The sequence below is a fragment of the Bombina bombina genome, chromosome 4 (genome assembly GCF_027579735.1).
Source record: "Bombina bombina isolate aBomBom1 chromosome 4, aBomBom1.pri, whole genome shotgun sequence".
Taxonomy (NCBI): Eukaryota; Metazoa; Chordata; class Amphibia; order Anura; family Bombinatoridae; genus Bombina; species Bombina bombina.
In genome coordinates, this window is record NC_069502.1 from 1,199,565,691 (window position 1) to 1,199,584,905 (window position 19,215).

A 19,215-nucleotide genomic window follows, 5' to 3' on the forward strand; every position below is an offset into this window, starting at 1 on the left:
AGCACGGTTATGAGGTTAGCAGGCATCATCAAACAGCATTCAACCTAGGGTATGAACAGGAAGCTTATTGTGAAATGAGCACAGTCTCATGTATTTTAGTGGTTATGAAAGTCAACCAACCATAAGAGAAGCATGGGGGGGGGGGTTCAAGATATAATATAATCCACAATAAAAGCTCCTGTTGTAAGTTATGTAGGCTAGGAATAAATATAGATATAGGTCCAGGAGCGTGGGAAATGAGTAGTGTGATGGAAAATACTGAAAAAGGCTACTTAAATGTAGACAATGAGCATAGGGACTTTACCTCTCTTAGCCACGATAGGAAAAGCATAGTATGATATATAACCACTAATAAACAAATATTCTAAACTGTAGTTACACGTATATTAATAAACAATAGGTAGAGTAGTTAGTCGCAACTTACATATATAAAACTAAGATTATTACATTACCCCCTACTCTAATACTGTATCTCTGCCTTCTAAAAATGCCATGTACAAATGCAATACAGAAGACAAGAAAATATTAGACATGTTCATGAAATAGAGTGTAGTCTCCTAGTTCTCAGGATGGTGGCTCATTGCTTGGAGAACTATCTTTTACAAGATGGAGATCTAGTAAAGTCCAATAGTGAGGGCATATGGCTGAATCATTGAAATAAGCCTAACCCACAGTTGGACAGTCCCTGTCTGGGGGACAAGGGTAATTTACCCCACTTCTAATTTCACAAAGACTCGATTAGACCTGTATTCAGTGTTTCTCAGTTTTTGGAGCAACTCTTTATGATACCTAAAGTTATGTGGCATCAGTTCTGTAGTTGACCGATTCCCAAAGTCCCACTTATGAAGGGATAGTGACTGTACTCTTTGATAGAAGTATGCTGAGATGATCTTATTATTATTATCTCTTCTCTTCTCAAATTGAAAACTTCAGCAGCCGACTGCAAGCGATGTCTGGGGGCCGCCAGTGTCTCCATCCTGTTGCTCCAGCTCACAGCCCACGGATACGTCTGTACTGTGTCTGGCCTGCAGGCCGACTACGGCTACCAAAGTCACATGTCGCTGTGGGTCATTCAGCTCTTGTACTCTTTGAAGAGTGGGCTTAGGGAGAATGTTACAGCCGGCGATAGAAGGTGAACGGTCATTCTCAAATTGAATCTCAGGTAAAGCATAGATGCTGCTGATATGGAGATCCGTGCTGGAACCCACAGTGGAGGCGGATGTCATTGCGGAACGTAGCGTGTCAACAAGATCCGCATGATGGACATCAAGCTTAGTGCACAGCTCCCTCAAAAGAGAAATCTCCGGCTCCATGGTTTGTTCCCCGCTAGGCTTAAGAAGCTGTCAGCTACAGGGTCTCTGCCGCCTTATTTTACTGGTTCATGTAGGGCTTATGCGAGTTGGTATGATCCGTCTGCTGTTTATGTTTCTGGAGACACCGGGCTTACCAGAGGCACATATTCTTCTTTGATTGTGCTGAAAGGTTTCCAGGGTGAGTTATTATTTCATGCCCACTCGGGCCGCGTGTATCTGGAACTGGCTTCAGTCGTGTGTAATCTGGCTTCTGATAAGAGGCAGGACTCATTAGTAAATTAGTTCTATCAGTGCCCTACACCTTTGGGAAGCATCCCATCACTTTTTCTCATTGCTGGTTTAGGTCATAGCGGTGATTTTAAAGCTTTAGATGAATCCCCAGACCGGAGCTCATAGTTTAAGCTGCCATCTTGGCTGCGGCTAGCTCTGCCCCCCAGATAAAAATTATATTTAATTTAGGGGGTGTTAGGGTTAGGGTTATACTTAGCTTTAGGGGTTAATACATTTATTAGAGTAGCGGTGAGTTCCGGTCGGCAGATTAGGGGTTAATGCTTGAAGTTAGGTGTCAGGGATGTTAGGGAGGGCAGATTAGGGGTTAATACTATTTATTATAGGGTTATTGAGGCGGGAGTGAGGCGGATTAGGGGTTAGTAACTTTATTATAGTAGCGGTGAGGTCCGGTCTGCAGATTAGGGGTTAATAATTGTAGGTAGGTGGCGGCGACATTGGGGGCAGCAGATTAGGGGTTAATAAATATAATATAGGGGTTGGCGGTGTTAGGGGCAGCAGATTAGGGGTACATAGGGATAACGTAGGTTGCGGCGGTGTACGGAGTAGCAGATTAGGGGTTAATAGTATAATGCAGGGGTCAGCGATAGTGGGGGTGGCAGATTAGGGGTTAATAAGTGTAAGGTTAGGGGTGTTTAGACTCGGGGTACATGTTAGGGTGTTAGGTGCAGACTTAGGAAGTGTTTCCCCATAGGAAACAATGGGGCTGCGTTAGGAGCTGAACGCTGCTTTTTTGCAGGTGTTAGGTTTTTTTTCAGCTCAAATGGCCCCATTGTTTCCTATGGGGGAATCGTGCACGAGCACGTTTTTTGAAGCTGGCCGCTTCCGTAAGCACCGCTGGTATTTAGAGTTGCAGTGGCGGTAAATTATGCTCTACGCTCCCTTTTTGGAGCCTAACGCAGCCATTCTGTGAACTCCAAATACCAGCGGTATTTAAAAGGTGCGGGGGGAAAAAAGCATGCGTAGCTAACGCACCCCTTCTAACGCAAAACTCTAAATCTAGCCGTAAGTGTCTACAACTTCCCCAGTCCCACTAATGTTCACAAATGCTGGCCCCTCTAATAAAAAAAAAAAAAATATGCATCTCTACATTGTATTTCTTTGAATTTTAATAAAATTTAAAAAAAAATAAAAAAATTTTTTTGGTGGTGTCACCCCCTGGAGGGTGTCACCCGGGTACGGCCCACACCCCCCGCACCCCTCTAGTGACGCCACTGCGTGATCTTACTGTAGGCTTTTTATAAAAATTGCGACATTTAAGCAACACTTTCACCAGAGAATTGAAAGCACTTTAAGATTCAAACTTAACTGATTTCCTGCAGAATTCCAGCTTAACAGTACTTAATGTATTAAACAAAAAAACAACAGGTTGAGTTGAATATGCTTGGATAAGAAGGTTAAATCATATACATCAATCAGTTTGTCAATTGATCGATCTCACCTCTTTTTTTTTTTTTTTTTTAAAGGTAGGAATTTGGTCTAAATCTGTATCAGTATATCTGTATTTTTATAATTTTATTGTTTTTGTACCTCTATCAATACAAACTGACACCAAATGTCAAATTTCAGAAAATATTTAACAGCCACAAATTACTCAATTCCAGTTTATTTGAATGTTTCATGCAAACACTTCCAATTCAACTTAGGTTTTTTTTTTAAAAAAAAGCTATTTTAATCCAATAGAAGCAAAGCTGTTTGAATTTAATAAACCACAGAAGGTTTTAAATTCAAGAATATTTTTGGATCAACTATATTTTCAGCATTCATATGAGAGAAAAACAGAGATTTCACGTTTTCGTTGTTGTTGCACGAGGAAGCAAAAATAAGCACGATAACCAATGTATTCATTATTGATGACATCTCTCTATTCTGTTCAAATTGAGGTTTATTCATTTAACTAATATTATCATGAACGGCCAAAATGCACTATTTAAAATGTCTAAAATAGAAGTAGACAAAGCTGTGGAATTAGAAAACTCAAAAATAATATGAAATATACATTTTTTGAAGGACTGGAATACTTTTGTTGGGGGCTTTCAATACAAAATATCAAACAACTTAAAGATACTCAGAAATCAATAGAAAGCTGCTGTCCAAGGTGATGTAGAGCTGCAGCTACTGAAATCAGGCTGCTGTCCAAGGTTCTAAAGCTACCACTTCTGTGCTGAGATTACTGTCCAAGATACCTTAGAGCTGCTACTGAAGTATTCAGACTGTTGTTAAATGTGCTATATAGCTGTGCCCTGACAAAGCCAGCAGGTAAAACGATTGTTGGCATTTTGTTTATGTTCTTCTGCTGGTCCAGTTTTCCATAGACTCACAACCTGTTTCTTCTTTGACCGCAATATTGTCCATGTCACAGAACCGTTATTCGCAACGAGGCTCAATGACTTCCAGGGTTGACTTGAATCCCTACAGCTTCTCCATGGTTTGGACTGGTGCTATACCGACCATGCCTGATATTTTGCCCTCCAGTTTAATAGATGGCCCTAGTGAATGGTGACTGCAAGGCTTTGCTTTGGGCCACAAGTCTGCATCCAGAGTTACAATGTTTAATGCCAACAGATTCAAAGGACTGAAGAAGAGGTTAATCTGTGTAGAATTTGACCTCATCTTACTAAGCATATGTGAGGAAACGTATAAACTGTTGGTAAACTGGTTTACCTTTTGCCCTCTCTAATGGGACTGATCACATTTTTTCAGCACTGGGGAACAGACGCTTGATATGATTTTTTTTCTTTTTCATCTACTTATTTTTTAATAGATATTCTTAACAAATTTGTAATACACTTTTGTATAGTCTGTGAACTTGGTGATTTATTGTCAGTGTGTGGTTGCTGAACAACACTCGGCTTCCAACTTTATTTTATTGTTATATGCAAGAGTGCTACCAATAAAGTTCTTATTTTTCTTTTTAACATAAAAAAAACTATATAGCTGTCACTTCAATTCACATTGCTGTCCATTGTGCAGTACTTGGTACAATAGAGCTACCACTGATTAATTTAGGCTGCTGTCCAAGGTGCTGTAGAGCTGCTGTTACTGATCTTAGGCTGCTGTCCAAGGTACCATAAAGCTGCCACTACTGTACTGAGGTTCCTGTCCCGATACTGTATTGCTGCAAATGCTGAATTCAGGCTGCTGTTCATAGTACCATAGAGCTGACACTACTGAATTCAAGCTGCTGTCCATAGTTCTGTAAAAAGCAAATTAACCCATTCATTCCTAGATCAAGTGTTTAACATCAGAATGCTCCCAGCATTCAAATCACGGGATCGACAATGTGATCACGTGATTTCAAGGCTGGGATCAGATCACAGGGACTGCCTACAATGCCGGACACACCCTAACAGTCTGAGTTACCATTAAACAAAATGAGGAAGCTTAAGGACACCAAAAAAGGTAGGACGTTCCATGCCATCTTAAAAGCATTAAAGCCCAAGGCTGTTAGGGTGGCATGGAACATACTAAGGGCATTAAGGGGTTAGTCTCTAGACTATCTACACTCCATAATGCCATACAGCATTTACAAGCTAATTTACCTTGGCCCAAACTGTATTAAATAATGAGCCAGCTACTGCTAGTGAGGATGACTGGGGGCCACATTACATTATAATCAAATTCATGCTAAAGATAACATCTCAGAACAAAATTAAATCGCATTTATAGTGAAGCATTACACAGAAAATTAGTCAAAGCAGCTTATTTGAACAATATATAATACTAAATCTATGAACTTTGGTGTAACAGATGTGGAGCACAAATATTATTGCTATTGTGTGCTAACATTTCTCAATAACTGATTATGACTTTGTTCAAAGTGAAAATTCTATCAAAGCATTTTATTCATATGTACAAGGCAATCAATTGAAATTACAGCTTACTATTGAGCATAGTTGTGATCATTTAATTTTTTGGGATGTTACAGTAGAGGTGGATAAACATTAAATAAAATAATGGTTAAACTATATTGTGTGCCACTTCTGGCGATACAATTTTACATTTGCATTTTTCCTATCCTTCACATCTTTTAAAATGTATCCCAATGAGTTAACTAATTAGAGTTAAACATAATTGTTTGAATAAAGAATCTCATGAAAAATGCTCATGGGCTACTATTGTAAGACATTAGGAAAGGGGCTGTGACAAATCCATATTACATACAGCAAAAAGACAGGTTGATTTAATACACTATCCACATTTATTACAGAATAAAAATAAAGAACAGTTGCAACAAGATTTCTAATCTTATCCAACAACATCCTCCTATTCTATACAATTACCTCAACATTTTTAATATAGTGCAAAGGGATGTAAATGACAAAAGTTCAAAACACTATGTGGTTAGCAAGGAAGAAATTCTCTTTCTTTATGAAGGTGGTTTTAATTAATTTATTGTGAATTAATTGAAAAGCCAAGTATGGCCCAACTGAAGTGTCAGTGAACAAATACCTTGTTTTGTTTTAAATGTAGTCAATTGAGATGGAAAATGTTTAAACACATATATCGGGGGAGATATTTAAGGACCAAGCCCTAAACAAAGAATACACTATTAGGTATTTAATCAATTGCAATGGCACTCAAGTGATATATTTATTAACATGCATGGGATGCAGCAAATAATATATAGGTAGAACAAAACAAGTATTAAGGGATCAAGAGTTTTGGAACACGTTAGAGCCTTAGAAGATCTTAAGTCTAAAATACTCAAAAACAATATGCAGATGTATTTTCTTATATGACATTAGTTATTTTAAAGGAACATACAACTCAAAATCTTTATTTTATGATTCGGATAGAACATGCAATTTTCAATAAATTTCCAATTTACTTCTATATCAAATCTTCTGCGTTTTCTTTTTATCCTTTTGTTGAAAAACAGGAAAGTAAATTCAGGAGTGTGCACGTGTCTCCTGCACTATATGGCATCAGTTTTGCAACAATGTTACACATTAGCAAGAGCAGTAGATAGCAGCTCTCTTTCCTGTCATGTGGTGCTTCACACGTGCACGCTACCTATTTGGATATTTCTTTAACAGCGAATATCATGAGAATGACCCAGATTTGATAATAGAAATACATTTGTTTTTTTTTATTCTCTATCTGAATCAAGAAAGAAAAATGTTGGGTTTAATGTCTCTTTAATATTGAAATGTAAAGTTTAATGCCTAGATTTGGAGTTTGGCGGTAGCTGTGAAAACCAGCGTTAGAGGCTCCTAACGCTGGTTTTAGGCTACCGCCGGTATTTGGAGTCATTCAAAAAAGGGTCTAACGCTCACTTTTCAGCCGCGACTTTTCCATACCGCAGATCCCCTTACGTCAGTTGCGTATCCTATCTTTTCTATGGGATCTTTCTAACTCCGGTATTTAGAGTCGTGTCTGAAGTGAGCGTTAGAAATCTAAAGACCAAACTCCAGCCGCAGAAAAAAGTCAGTAGTTAAGAGCTTTCTGGGCTAATGCCGGTTCATAAAGCTCTTAACTACTGTGCCCTAAAGTACACTAACACCCATAAACTACCTATGTACCCCTAAACCGAGGCCCCCCCACATCGCAGACACTCGATTAAATTTTTTTAACCCCTAATCTGCCGACCGCCACCTGCGTTATCCTTATGTACCCCTAATCTGCTGCCCCTAACACCGCCGACCCCTATATTATATTTATTAACCCCTAATCTGCCCCCCACAACGTCGCCTCCACCTGCCTACACTTATTAACCCCTAATCTGCCGTCCGCACGCCGCCGCCAGCTACATTATAGCTATGTACCCCTAATCTGCTGCCCCTAACACCGCTGACCCCTATATTATATTTATTAACCCCTAATCTGCCCCCCACAACGTCGCCTCCACCTGCCTACACTTATTAACCCCTAATCTGCCGACCGGACCGCACCGCTATTATAATAAAGTTATTAACCCCTAATCCGCCTCACTAACCCTATAATAAATAGTATTAACCCCTAATCTGCCCTCCCTAACATCGCCGACACCTAACTTCAAACATTAACCCCTAATCTGCTGACCGGAGCTCACCGCTATTCTAATAAATTTATTAACCCCTAAAGCTAAGTCTAACCCTAACACTAACATCCCCCTAAGTTAAATATAATTTAAATCTAACAAAATAAATTAACTCTTATTAAATAAATTATTCCTATTTAAAGCTAAATACTTACCTGTAAAATAAACCCTAATATAGCTACAATATAAATTATAATTATATTATAGCTATTTTAGGATTTATATTTATTTTACAGGCAACTTTGTATTTATTTTAACCAGGTACAATAGCTAAAATAGTTAAAATAATTACAAAATTACCTGTAAAATAAATCCTAACCTAGGTTACAATTAAACCTAACACTACACTATCAATAAATTAATTAAATAAAATACCTACAATTACCTACAATTAAACCTAACATTACACTATCAATACATTAATTAAATACAATATCTACAAATAAATACAATGAAATAAACTAACTAAAGTACAAAAAATAAAAAAGAACTAAGTTACAAAAAATAAAAAAATATTTACAAACATTAGAAATATATTACAACAATTTTAAACTAATTACACCTACTCTAAGCCCCCTAATAAAATAACAAAGCCCCCCAAAATAAAAAAATGCCCTACCCTATTCTAAATTACTAAAGTTCAAAGCTCTTTTACCTTACCAGCCCTGAACAGGGCCCTTTGCGGGGCATGCGCCAAGAAGTTCAGCTCTTTTGCCTGTAAAAAAAAACATACAACACCCCCCCCCCAACATTACAACCCACCACCCACATACCCCTAATCTAACACAAACCCCCCTTAAATAAACCTAACACTAAGCCCCTGAAGATCTCCTTACCTTGAGTCGTCTTCACCCAGCTGAGCCAAATTCTTCATCCAAGCGGAGCAAGAAGAGGTCCTCCATCCGGTAGAAGTCTTCATCCAAACGGGGCAGAAGAAGTCTTCCATCCAATTTAAGTCTTCATCCAAGCGGGATCTTCTATCGTCATCCATCCGGAGCGGAGTGGCAGCATCCTGAAGACCTCCGACGCGGAACATCCATCCTGGCTGACGACTGAACGACGAATGACGGTTCCTTTAAATGACGTCATCCAAGATGGCGTCCCTCGAATTCCGATTGGCTGATAGGATTCTATCAGCCAATCGGAACTAAGGTAGGAATATTCTGATTGGCTGATGGAATCAGCCAATCAGAATCAAGTTTAATCCGATTGGCTGATTGGATCAGCCAATCGGATTGAACTTGATTTTGATTGGCTGATTCCATCAGCCAATCAGAATATTCCTACCTTAATTCCGATTGGCTGATAGAATCCTATCAGCCAATCGGAATTCGAGGGACGCCATCTTGGATGACGTCATTTAAAGGAACCGTCATTCGTCGTTCAGTCGTCGGCCAGGATGGATGTTCCGCGTCGGAGGTCTTCAGGATGCTGCCGCTCCTCTCCGGATGGATGACGATAGAAGATCCCGCTTGGATGAAGACTTCAATCGGATGGAAGACCTCTTCTGCCCCGCTTGGATGAAGACTTCTACCGGATGGAGGACCTCTTCTTGCTCCGCTTGGATGAAGAATTTGGCTCGACTGGGTGAAGACGACTCAAGGTAGGGAGATCTTCAGGGGCTTAGTGTTAGGTTTATTTAAGGGGGGTTTGGGTTAGATTAGGGGTATGTGGGTGGTGGGTTGTAATGTTGGGGGGGGTATTGTATGTTTTTTTTACAGGCAAAAGAGCTGAACTTCTTGGGGCATGCCCCGCAAAGGGCCCTGTTCAGGGCTGGTAAGGTAAAAGAGCTTTGAACTTTAGTAATTTAGAAAAGGGTAGGGCATTTTTTTATTTTGGGGGGCTTTGTTATTTTATTAGGGGGCTTAGAGTAGGTGTAATTAGTTTAAAATTGTTGTAATATATTTCTAATGTTTGTAAATATTTTTTTATTTTTTGTAACTTAGTTCTTTTTTATTTTTTGTACTTTAGTTAGTTTATTTCATTGTATTTATTTGTAGATATTGTATTTAATTAATGTATTGATAGTGTAGTGTTAGGTTTAATTGTAGGTAATTGTAGGTATTTTATTTAATTAATTTATTGATAGTGTAGTGTTAGGTTTAATTGTAACTTAGGTTAGGATTTATTTTACAGGTAATTTTGTAATTATTTTAACTATTTTAGCTATTAAATAGTTCTTAACTATTTAATAGCTATTGTACCTGGTTAAAATAAATACAAAGTTACCTGTAAAATAAATATAAATCCTAAAATAGCTATAATATAATTATAATTTATATTGTAGCTATATTAGGATTTATTTTACAGGTAAGTATTTAGCTTTAAATAGGAATAATTTATTTAATAAGAATTAATTAATTTCGTTAGATTTAAATTATATTTAACTTAGGGGGGTGTTAGGGTTAGGGTTAGACTTAGCTTTAGGGGTTAATACATTTATTAGAATAGCGGTGAGCTCCAGTCGGCAGATTAGGGGTTAATGTTTGAAGTTAGGTGTCGGCGATGTTAGGGAGGGCAGATTAGGGGTTAATACTATTTATGATAGGGTTAGTGAGGCGGATTAGGGGTTAATAACTTTATTATAATAGCGGTGCGGTCCGCTCGGCAGATTAGGGGTTAATAAGTGTAGGCAGGTGGAGGCGACGTTGTGGGGGGCAGATTAGGGGTTAATAAATATAATATAGGGGTGTTAGGGGCAGCAGATTAGGGGTACATAGGGATAATGTAAGTAGCGGCGGTTTACTGAGCGGCAGATTAGGGGTTAAAAATAATATGCAGGGGTCAGCGATAGCGGGGGCGGCAGAATAGGGGTTGATAAGTGTAAGGTTAGGGGTGTTTAGACTCGGGGTACATGTTAGGGTGTTAGGTGCAGACGTAGGAAGTGTTTCCCCATAGCAAACAATGGGGCTGCGTTAGGAGCTGAACGCGGCTTTTTTGCAGGTGTTAGGTTTTTTTTCAGCTCAAACAGCCCCATTGTTTCCTATGGGGGAATCGTGCACGAGCACGTTTTTGAGGCTGGCCGCGTCCGTAAGCAACTCTGGTATCGAGAGTTGAAGTTGCGTTAAATATGCTCTACGCTCCTTTTTTGGAGCCTAAAGCAGCGATTCTGTGGACTCTCAATACCAGAGTTATTTTAAAGGTGCGGCCAGAAAATAGCCAGCGTTAGCTACACGGGTCTTTACCGACAAAACTCTAAATCTAGCCGTTAGTCTCCACAAATTAATGCTTAAATCTAGGTTTTCCTTCTCTGACCTCCCCTACAGGGGCCAATGAAAAGCAGATATAAATCAATTATTAACTAGGAAAAGAGAGGACGACGGCACTACTGATGCTGTGTTCCTAATATTGTTGGTGTCTTATGTGTATTAAATATACACGTGGAGACAATATATATATAATTTTTAAGGAACTTAGGTGCTGTACATTAGAAGACAACAACCAGAGAAGCACAATTGCTTAACGCAATTGAAAGGAATGTACTTGCATAGCACTCAACAGCATATTTTTGGCTAAGTACCATAGGTGAAAAGAGCCCGTAGAAGGCTAATTTAAAACTTAACTTTTATTAACTTCTTATAAAATTCAAAATGGTTAAAAATATCAGCAGGTGTGACCCGGAACGAATGAGATTTCAAGGGAGTGAAAACATGAACCTCCATAATCCCAATGTGTTTAATATTGATACCTCTATATGGTCTCCTGAAGTACTACCCTGTGCCTCAGGATAAAGTGGATGAAGGTGAAAGTCAAATGTGTTATGAGAGTACCCCCGCTATCACTCTCTGTCTGAGTCAGGGGATCTCCACCTTACAATAACACCTTCCAAATTAAATTAAGAGGCACAGTTGTCTATAGGAGATGTGAGCTAGCCACAAATACGATGCTATTGGATTGGCTAATGAATACCCAGATAGGTAGAGTACTCCTATTGTTAGTTAATCTGTGATTGCTGATAGAATTCAGCATCTCATGTCTTCTATTTTAACTTGTATACTCTATTAAAGGTGGTACTAGGAATACCATTATCATGACTACCTATTTGTCTCCGTTTATTCAATTTGTATGACACTTGTATAACTATTTGCCACTGGGAGGTGGATAAGATTAAAGTGGTTAGGTCTAAGAGACAGTATAAAGTATGGGCTGGACAGAGTTTCCCTAACGAATGGGAGATAGTCCAAATAGCCTCCTCTATAAATGTTACAGTATGTAAAAGCGTAATTCCCAGCAGGGTTGCACTGGCTATGTCCCCAAGATTCTATTATTTAAATGTTACCTATATTGGTATAATAGTGTAGAGGAGTGCTTGGTGTAACATACTGGGTGGAGTGGAACTGGGTAGTTCCCTGGCACTTTAACCATATACCAACCTAGGTTGGTTTATTGTCATCAGATAGCGGTATTATTGTCAAAAGAACTGTTTATTGGTGGAAACCGCTATTGTAATACAACCAGTATTGCCCTAGTTTGAGTCTGGTAAGTTATCTAAATTAGGTAGCTTAGCAAAAATAAAAGCGTAACCCAGATTGCTACTAGTACCGGTTTTCACAGTTATATGTATTAGACAGATATCTTGCACTATAAGGTCGTGCCGAGATTGAAACCTTTATTATAGTTGGAGTGACTGTTTTATCAGTACTGTGATTCATACAGCAGCATAGCCTGGGAGAGAATTAATTTTAAGTCTTTATCGTGTAGGCAGGTGGAGGCGACGTTGTGGGGGGCAGATTAGGGGTTAATAAATATAATATAGGGGTCGGTGGTGTTAGGGGCAGCAGATTAGGGGTACATAGGGATAATGTAAGTAGCGGCGGTTTACGGAGCGGCAGATTAGGGGTTAAAAATAATATGCAGGGGTCAGCGATAGCGGGGGTGGCAGAATAGGGGTTAATAAGTGTAAGGTTAGGGGTGTTTAGACTCGGGGTACATGTTAGGGTGTTAGGTGCAGACGTAGGAAGTGTTTCCCCATAGCAAACAATGGGGCTGCGTTAGGAGCTGAAAACGCGGCTTTTTTGCAGGTGTTAGGTTTTTTTTCAGCTCAAACAGCCCCATTGTTTCCTATGGGGGAATCGTGCACGAGCACGTTTTTGAGGCTGGCATGCTCGTGCTCGTGCACGATTCCCCCATAGGAAACAATGGAGCTGTTTGAGCTGAAAAAAAACCAAACACCTGCAAAAAAGCAGCGTTCAGCTCCTAATGCAGCCCCATTGTTTGCTATGCGGTAACCCTTCCTACGTCTGCACATAACACTCTAACATGTACCTCGAGTCTAAACACCCCTAACCTTACACTTATTAACCCCTAATCTGCCGCCCCCGCGATCGCTGACCCCTGCATATTATTATTTACCCCTAATCTGCCGCTCCGTAAACCGCCGCTACTTACATTATCCCTATGTACCCCTAATCTGCTTCCCTAACATCGCGACCCCTGTATTATATTTATTAACCCCTAATCTGCCCCCCACAATGTCGCCTCCACCTAACTACACTTATTAACCCCTAATCTGCCGAGCGGACCTGAGCGCTACTATAATAAAGTTATTAACCCCTAATCCGCCTCACTAACCCTATAATAAATAGTATTAACCCCTAATCTGCCCTCCCTAACATCGCCGACACCTAACTTCAATTATTAACCCCTAATCTGCCGACCGGAGCTCACCGCTATTCTAATAAATGTATTAACCCCTAAAGCTAAATCTAACCCTAACACTAACACCCCCCTAATTTAAATATAATTTTAATCTAACGAAATAAATTAACTCTTATTAAATAAATTATTCCTATTTAAAGCTAAATACTTACCTGTAAAATAAATCCTAATATAGCTACAATATAAATTATATTTATAGTATAGCTATTTTAGGATTAATGTTTATTTTAAAGGTAAATTTGTATTTATTTTAACCAAGTACAATAGCTATTAAATAGTTAAGAACTATTTAATAGCTAAAATAGTTAAAATAATTACAAATTTACCTGTAAAAGAAATCCTAACCTAAGTTACAATTAAACCTAACACTATACTATCAATAAATTAATTAAATAAACTACCTACAATTACCTACAATTAACCTAACACTACACTATCAATAAATTAATTAAATACAATTCCTACAAATAAATACAATTAAATAAACTTGCTAAAGTACAAAAAATAAAAAAGAACTAAGTTACAAAAAATAAAAAAATATTTACAAACATAAGAAAAATATTACAACAATTTTAAACTAATTACACCTACTCTAAGCCCCCTAATAAAATAACAAAGCCCCCCAAAATAAAAAAAATGCCCTACCCTATTCTAAATAACTAAAGTTCAAAGCTCTTTTACCTTACCAGCCCTGAACAGGGCCCTTTGCGGGGCATGCCCCAAGAAGTTCAGCTCTTTTGCCTGTAAAAAAAAAAATACAATACCCAAGCCCCCCAACATTACAACCCACCACCCACATACCCCTAATCTAACCCAAACTCCCCTTAAATAAACCTAACACTAAGCCCCTGAAGATCTTCCTACCTTGTCTTCACCTCACCGGGTTCAACGATCTGTCCAGAAGAGCTCCTGCGATGTCCTGATCCAAGCCCAAGCGGGGGGGCTGAAGAGGTCCATGATCCGGATGAAGTCTTCTATCAACGGCATCTTCAATCTTCTTTCTTCCGGATCCATCTTGCAGACCTCCGATGCGGAACATCTTGCTGGCCCGACGGACTAACGACGAATGACGGTTCCTTTAAGGGACGTCATCCAAGATGGCGTCCCTCGAATTCCGATTGGCTGATAGGATTCTATCAGCCAATCGGAATTAAGGTAGGAAAATTCTGATTGGCTGATGGAATCAGCCAATCAGATTCAAGTTCAATCCGATTGGCTGATTCAATCAGCCAATCAGATTGAGCTCGCTATCTATTGGCTGTTCCGATCAGCCAATAGAATGCGAGCTCAATCTGATTGGCTGATTGGATCAGCCAATCGGATTGAACTTGATTCTGATTGGCTGATTCCATCAGCCAATCAGATTATTCCTACCTTAATTCCGATTGGCTGATAGAATCCTATCAGCCAATCGGAATTCGAGGGACGCCATCTTGGATGACGTCCCTTAAAGGATCCGTCATTCGTCGTTAGTCCGTCGGGCCAGCAGGATGTTCCGCGTCGGAGGTCTGCAAGATGGATCCGTAAGAAAGAAGATTGAAGATGCCGTTGATAGAAGACTTCATCCGGATCATGGACCTCTTCAGCTCCCGCTTGGATGAAGACTTCATCCGGATCATGGACCTCTTCAGCTCCCGCTTGGATGAAGACTTCAGCCCGGATCATGGACCTCTTCAGCCCCCCGCTTGGGCTTGGATCAGGACATCGGAGGAGCTCTTCTGGACAGATCGTTGAACCCAGTGAGGTGAAGACAAGGTAGGAAGATCTTCAGGGGCTTAGTGTTAGGTTTATTTAAGGGGGGGTTGGGTTAGATTAGGGGTATGTGGGTGGTGGGTTGTAATGTTGGGGGGCTTGGGTATTGTATTTTTTTTTTACAGGCAAAAGAGCTGAACTTCTTGGGGCATGCCCCGCAAAGGGCCCTGTTCAGGGCTGGTAAGGTAAAAGAGCTTTGAACTTTAGTTATTTAGAATAGGGTAGGGCATTTTTTTTATTTTGGGGGGCTTTGTTATTTTATTAGGGGGCTTAGAGTAAGTGTAATTAGTTTAAAATTGTTGTAATATTTTTCTTATGTTTGTAAATATTTTTTTATTTTTTGTAACTTAGTTCTTTTTTATTTTTTGTACTTTAGCAAGTATATTTAATTGTATTTATTTGTAGGAATTGTATTTAATTAATTTATTGATAGTGTAGTGTTCGGTTAATTGTAGGTAATTGTAGGTAGTTTATTTAATTAATTTATTGATAGTGTAGTGTTAGGTTTAATTGTAACTTAGGTTAGGATTTATTTTACAGGTAAATTTGTAATTATTTTAACTATTTTAGCTATTAAATAGTTCTTAACTATTTAATAGCTATTGTACCTGGTTAAAATAAATACAAAGTTACCTGTAAAATAAATATTAATCCTAAAATAGCTATAATATAATTATAATTTATATTGTAGCTATATTAGGATTTATTTTACAGGTAAGTATTTAGCTTTAAATAGGAATAATTTATTTAATAAGAGTTAATTAATTTCGTTAGATGTAAATTATATTTAACTTAGGGGGGTGTTAGTGTTAGGGTTAGACTTAGCTTTAGGGGTTAATACATTTATTAGAATAGCGGTGAGCTCCGGTCGGCAGATTAGGGGTTAATAATTGAAGTTAGGTGTCGGCGATGTTAGGGAGGGCAGATTAGGGGTTAATACTATTTATTATAGGGTTAGTGAGGCGGATTAGGGGTTAATAACTTTATTATAGTAGCGCTCAGGTCCGGTCGGCAGATTAGGGGTTAATAAGTGTAGGCAGGTGGAGGCGACGTTGAGGGGGGCAGATTAGGGGTTAAAAAATATAATATAGGGGTCGGCGGTGTTAGGGGCAGCAGATTAGGGGTACATAAGGATAACGTAGGTGGCGGCGCTTTGCGGTCGGCAGATTAGGGGTTAATAAGTGTAGGTAGGTGGAGGCGACGTTGTGGGGGGCAGGTTAGGGGTTAATAAATATAATACAGGGGTCGGCGGTGTTAGGGGCAGCAGATTAGGGGTACATAAGGATAACGTAGGTGGCGGTCGGCAGATTAGGGGTTAAAAAAATTTAATCGAGTGTCGGCCATGTGGGGGGACCTCGGTTTAGGGGTACATAGGTAGTTTATGGGTGTTAGTGTACTTTAGAGTACAGTAGTTAAGAGCTTTATGAACCGGCGTTAGCCCAGAAAGCTCTTAACTACTGACTTTTTTCCTGCGGCTGGAGTTTTGTCGTTAGATGTCTAACGCTCACTTCAGAAACGACTCTAAATACCGGAGTTAGAAAGATCCCATTGAAAAGATAGGATACGCAATTTACGTAAGGGGATCTGAGGTATGGAAAAGTCGCGGATGAAAAGTGAGCGTTAGACCCTATTTTGAGTGACTCCAAATACCGGCGGTAGCCTAAAACCAGCGTTAGGAGCCTCTAACGCTGGTTTTCACGGCTAACGCCAAACTCCAAATCTAGGTCTAAGTGTTTTTTTTGTGGGTATCATCCATCATGGATAAAAGCTAATACTCATTAAGTGCTCACACACTAAGTTTGTAAAGTATAATGTATATGACTCTAAAATAACACAAGTAACAGTTACAAAAACAAAGTTGCCGCTGCAGAATATTTTTGCACCTTGGTTACACTTTATATACACTTACGAGTCCTAAAGCCCGTTCACACGGGCCATTTTTTGCAGTACAGTGGTCCCACCCCTTGCTCTCTCTCTCCCCCTCTCTTTTGTGTTCTCTCCCTTCTCTCTTTTGTGCTCTCTCCCCCTCTCTTTTGCGCTCTCTCTCGCTCCACCTCTCTTTTGCTCTCTCTCTCCCCCCCCTCTCTTTTGCTCTCTCTCTCCCCTCTCTCTTTTGCTCTCTCTCCCTCTCTCTTTTGTGCTCTCTCCCCCTCTCTTTTGTGCTCTCTCCCACTCTCTTTGGCGCTCTCGCACTCCACCTCTCTTTTGCTCTCTCCCCCCTCTCTTTTGCTCCCTCTCTCCCCCTCTCTTTTGCTTTCCCCCCCCCTCACTTTTGCTCTCTCTCCCTCTCTCTTTTGCACTCTCTCTCCCCCTCTCTTTTATACTCTCTCTCTCCCCCTCTCTTTTGCGTTCTCTATTTTGCTCTCTCTCTCTCCCCCTCTTTTGCGCGCTCTCTCTCCCCCACTCTTTTGCGCTCTCTCTCTCCCCCTCTCTTTTGCACTCTCTCTCTCCCTCTCTTTTGTGCTCTCTCTCTCTCTCTTTTGTGCTCTCTCCCTCACTCTTTTGCACGCTCTCTCCCCCTCTCTTTTGCACTCTCTCCCCCTCTCTTTTGTGCTCTCTTCCCCCTCTCTTTTGCGCTCTCTCCCCCCTCTCTTTTGCGCTCTCTCTCCCCCCCTTTCTTTTGCACTCTCTCTCTCTCCCCCCTCTCTTTTGCTCTGTCTCACTCTCCTTTTTGTTTGCTCTCTCTCTCCATACCTCTCTTTTGCTCTCTCTCTCCCCCCTCTATACCACCTCTCTTTTGCTCTGTCTCTCTCCCCCTCTCTTTTGCTCTCTCTCTCTTCATCCCTCTCTTTTGCTCTCTCTCTCTCCCCCTCTCTATTGCTCTCCCCCCTCTCTTTTTCTCTCTCTCCCCCCTTTCTTTTTTTCTCTCTCCCCCTCTCTTTTGCACTCTCACTCCACCTCTCTTTTGCTCTCTCCCCCTCTCTTTTGCTCCCTCTCTCCCCCTCTCTTTTGCTTTCCCCCCTCTCTTTTGCTCTCTCCCCCCTCTCTTTTGCACTCTCTCTCCCCCTCTCTTTTATGCTCTCTCTCTCCCCCTCTCTTTTGTGCTCTCTATTTTGCGCTCTCTCCCCCTCTTTTGCGCGCTCTCTCTCCCCCACTCTTTTGCGCTCTCTCTCTCCCCCTCTCTTTTGTACTCTCTCTCTCCCTCTCTTTTGTGCTCTCTCTCCCCCCCTCTCTTTTGCGCTCTCTCTCCCCCTCTTTTTTGCGCTCTCTCTCCCCCCTCTCTTTTGCGCTCTCTCTCCCCCCTCTCTTTTGCTCCCTCTCTCCCCCTGTCTTTTGCTTTCTCTCCCCCCTCTCTTTTGCGCTCTCTCCTCCTCTCTTTTGTGCTCTCTCTCCCCATCTCTTTTACGCTCTCTTCCCCCTCTCTTTTGCGCTCTCTCTCCCCCCTCTCTTTTGCGCTCTCTCTCCCCCCTTTCTTTTGCGCTCTCTCTCCCCCCTCTCTTTTGCTCTTTCTCACTCTCCTTTATGTTTGCTCTCTCTCTTTTGCGCTCTCTCCCTCCCTCTTTTGCGCGCTCTCTCCCCCTCTCTTTGCACTCTCTCCCCCTCTCTTTTGCGCTCTCTTCCCCCTCTCTTTTGCGCTCTCTCTCTCCCCCCTCTCTTTTATGCTCTCTCTCCCCCTTTCTTTTGCGCTCTCTCCCCCCTCTCTTTTGCTCTGTCTCACTCTCCTTTTTGCATTTTCTCTCTCTTTTGCGCTCTCTCCCTCCCTCTTTTGTGCGCTCTCTCTCCCCCTCTCTTTTGCACTCTCTCCCCCTCTCTTTTGTGCTCTCTTCCCCCTCTCTTTTGCACTCTCTCCCCCCTCTCTTTTGCGCTCTCTCTCCTGCCTTTCTTTTGCGCTCTCTCTCTCTCCCCCCTCTCTTTTGCTCTGTCTCACTCTCCTTTTATTTTGCTCTCTCTCTCCATACCTCTCTTTTGCTCTCTCCCCCCTCTATACCACCTCTCTTTTGCTCTGTCTCTCTCTCCCTCTCTTTTGCTCTCTCTCTCTCTTCATCCCTCTCTTTTGCTCTCTCTCTCCCCCTCTCTATTGCTCTCCCCCCTCTCTTTTTCTCTCACTCCCCCCTTTCTTTTTCTCTCTCTCCCCCTCTCTTTTGCACTCTCACTCCACCTCTCTTTTGCTCTCTCCCCCTCTCTTTTGCTCCCTCTCTCCCCCTCTCTTTTGCTCTCTCTCCCCCTCTCTTTTGCACTCTC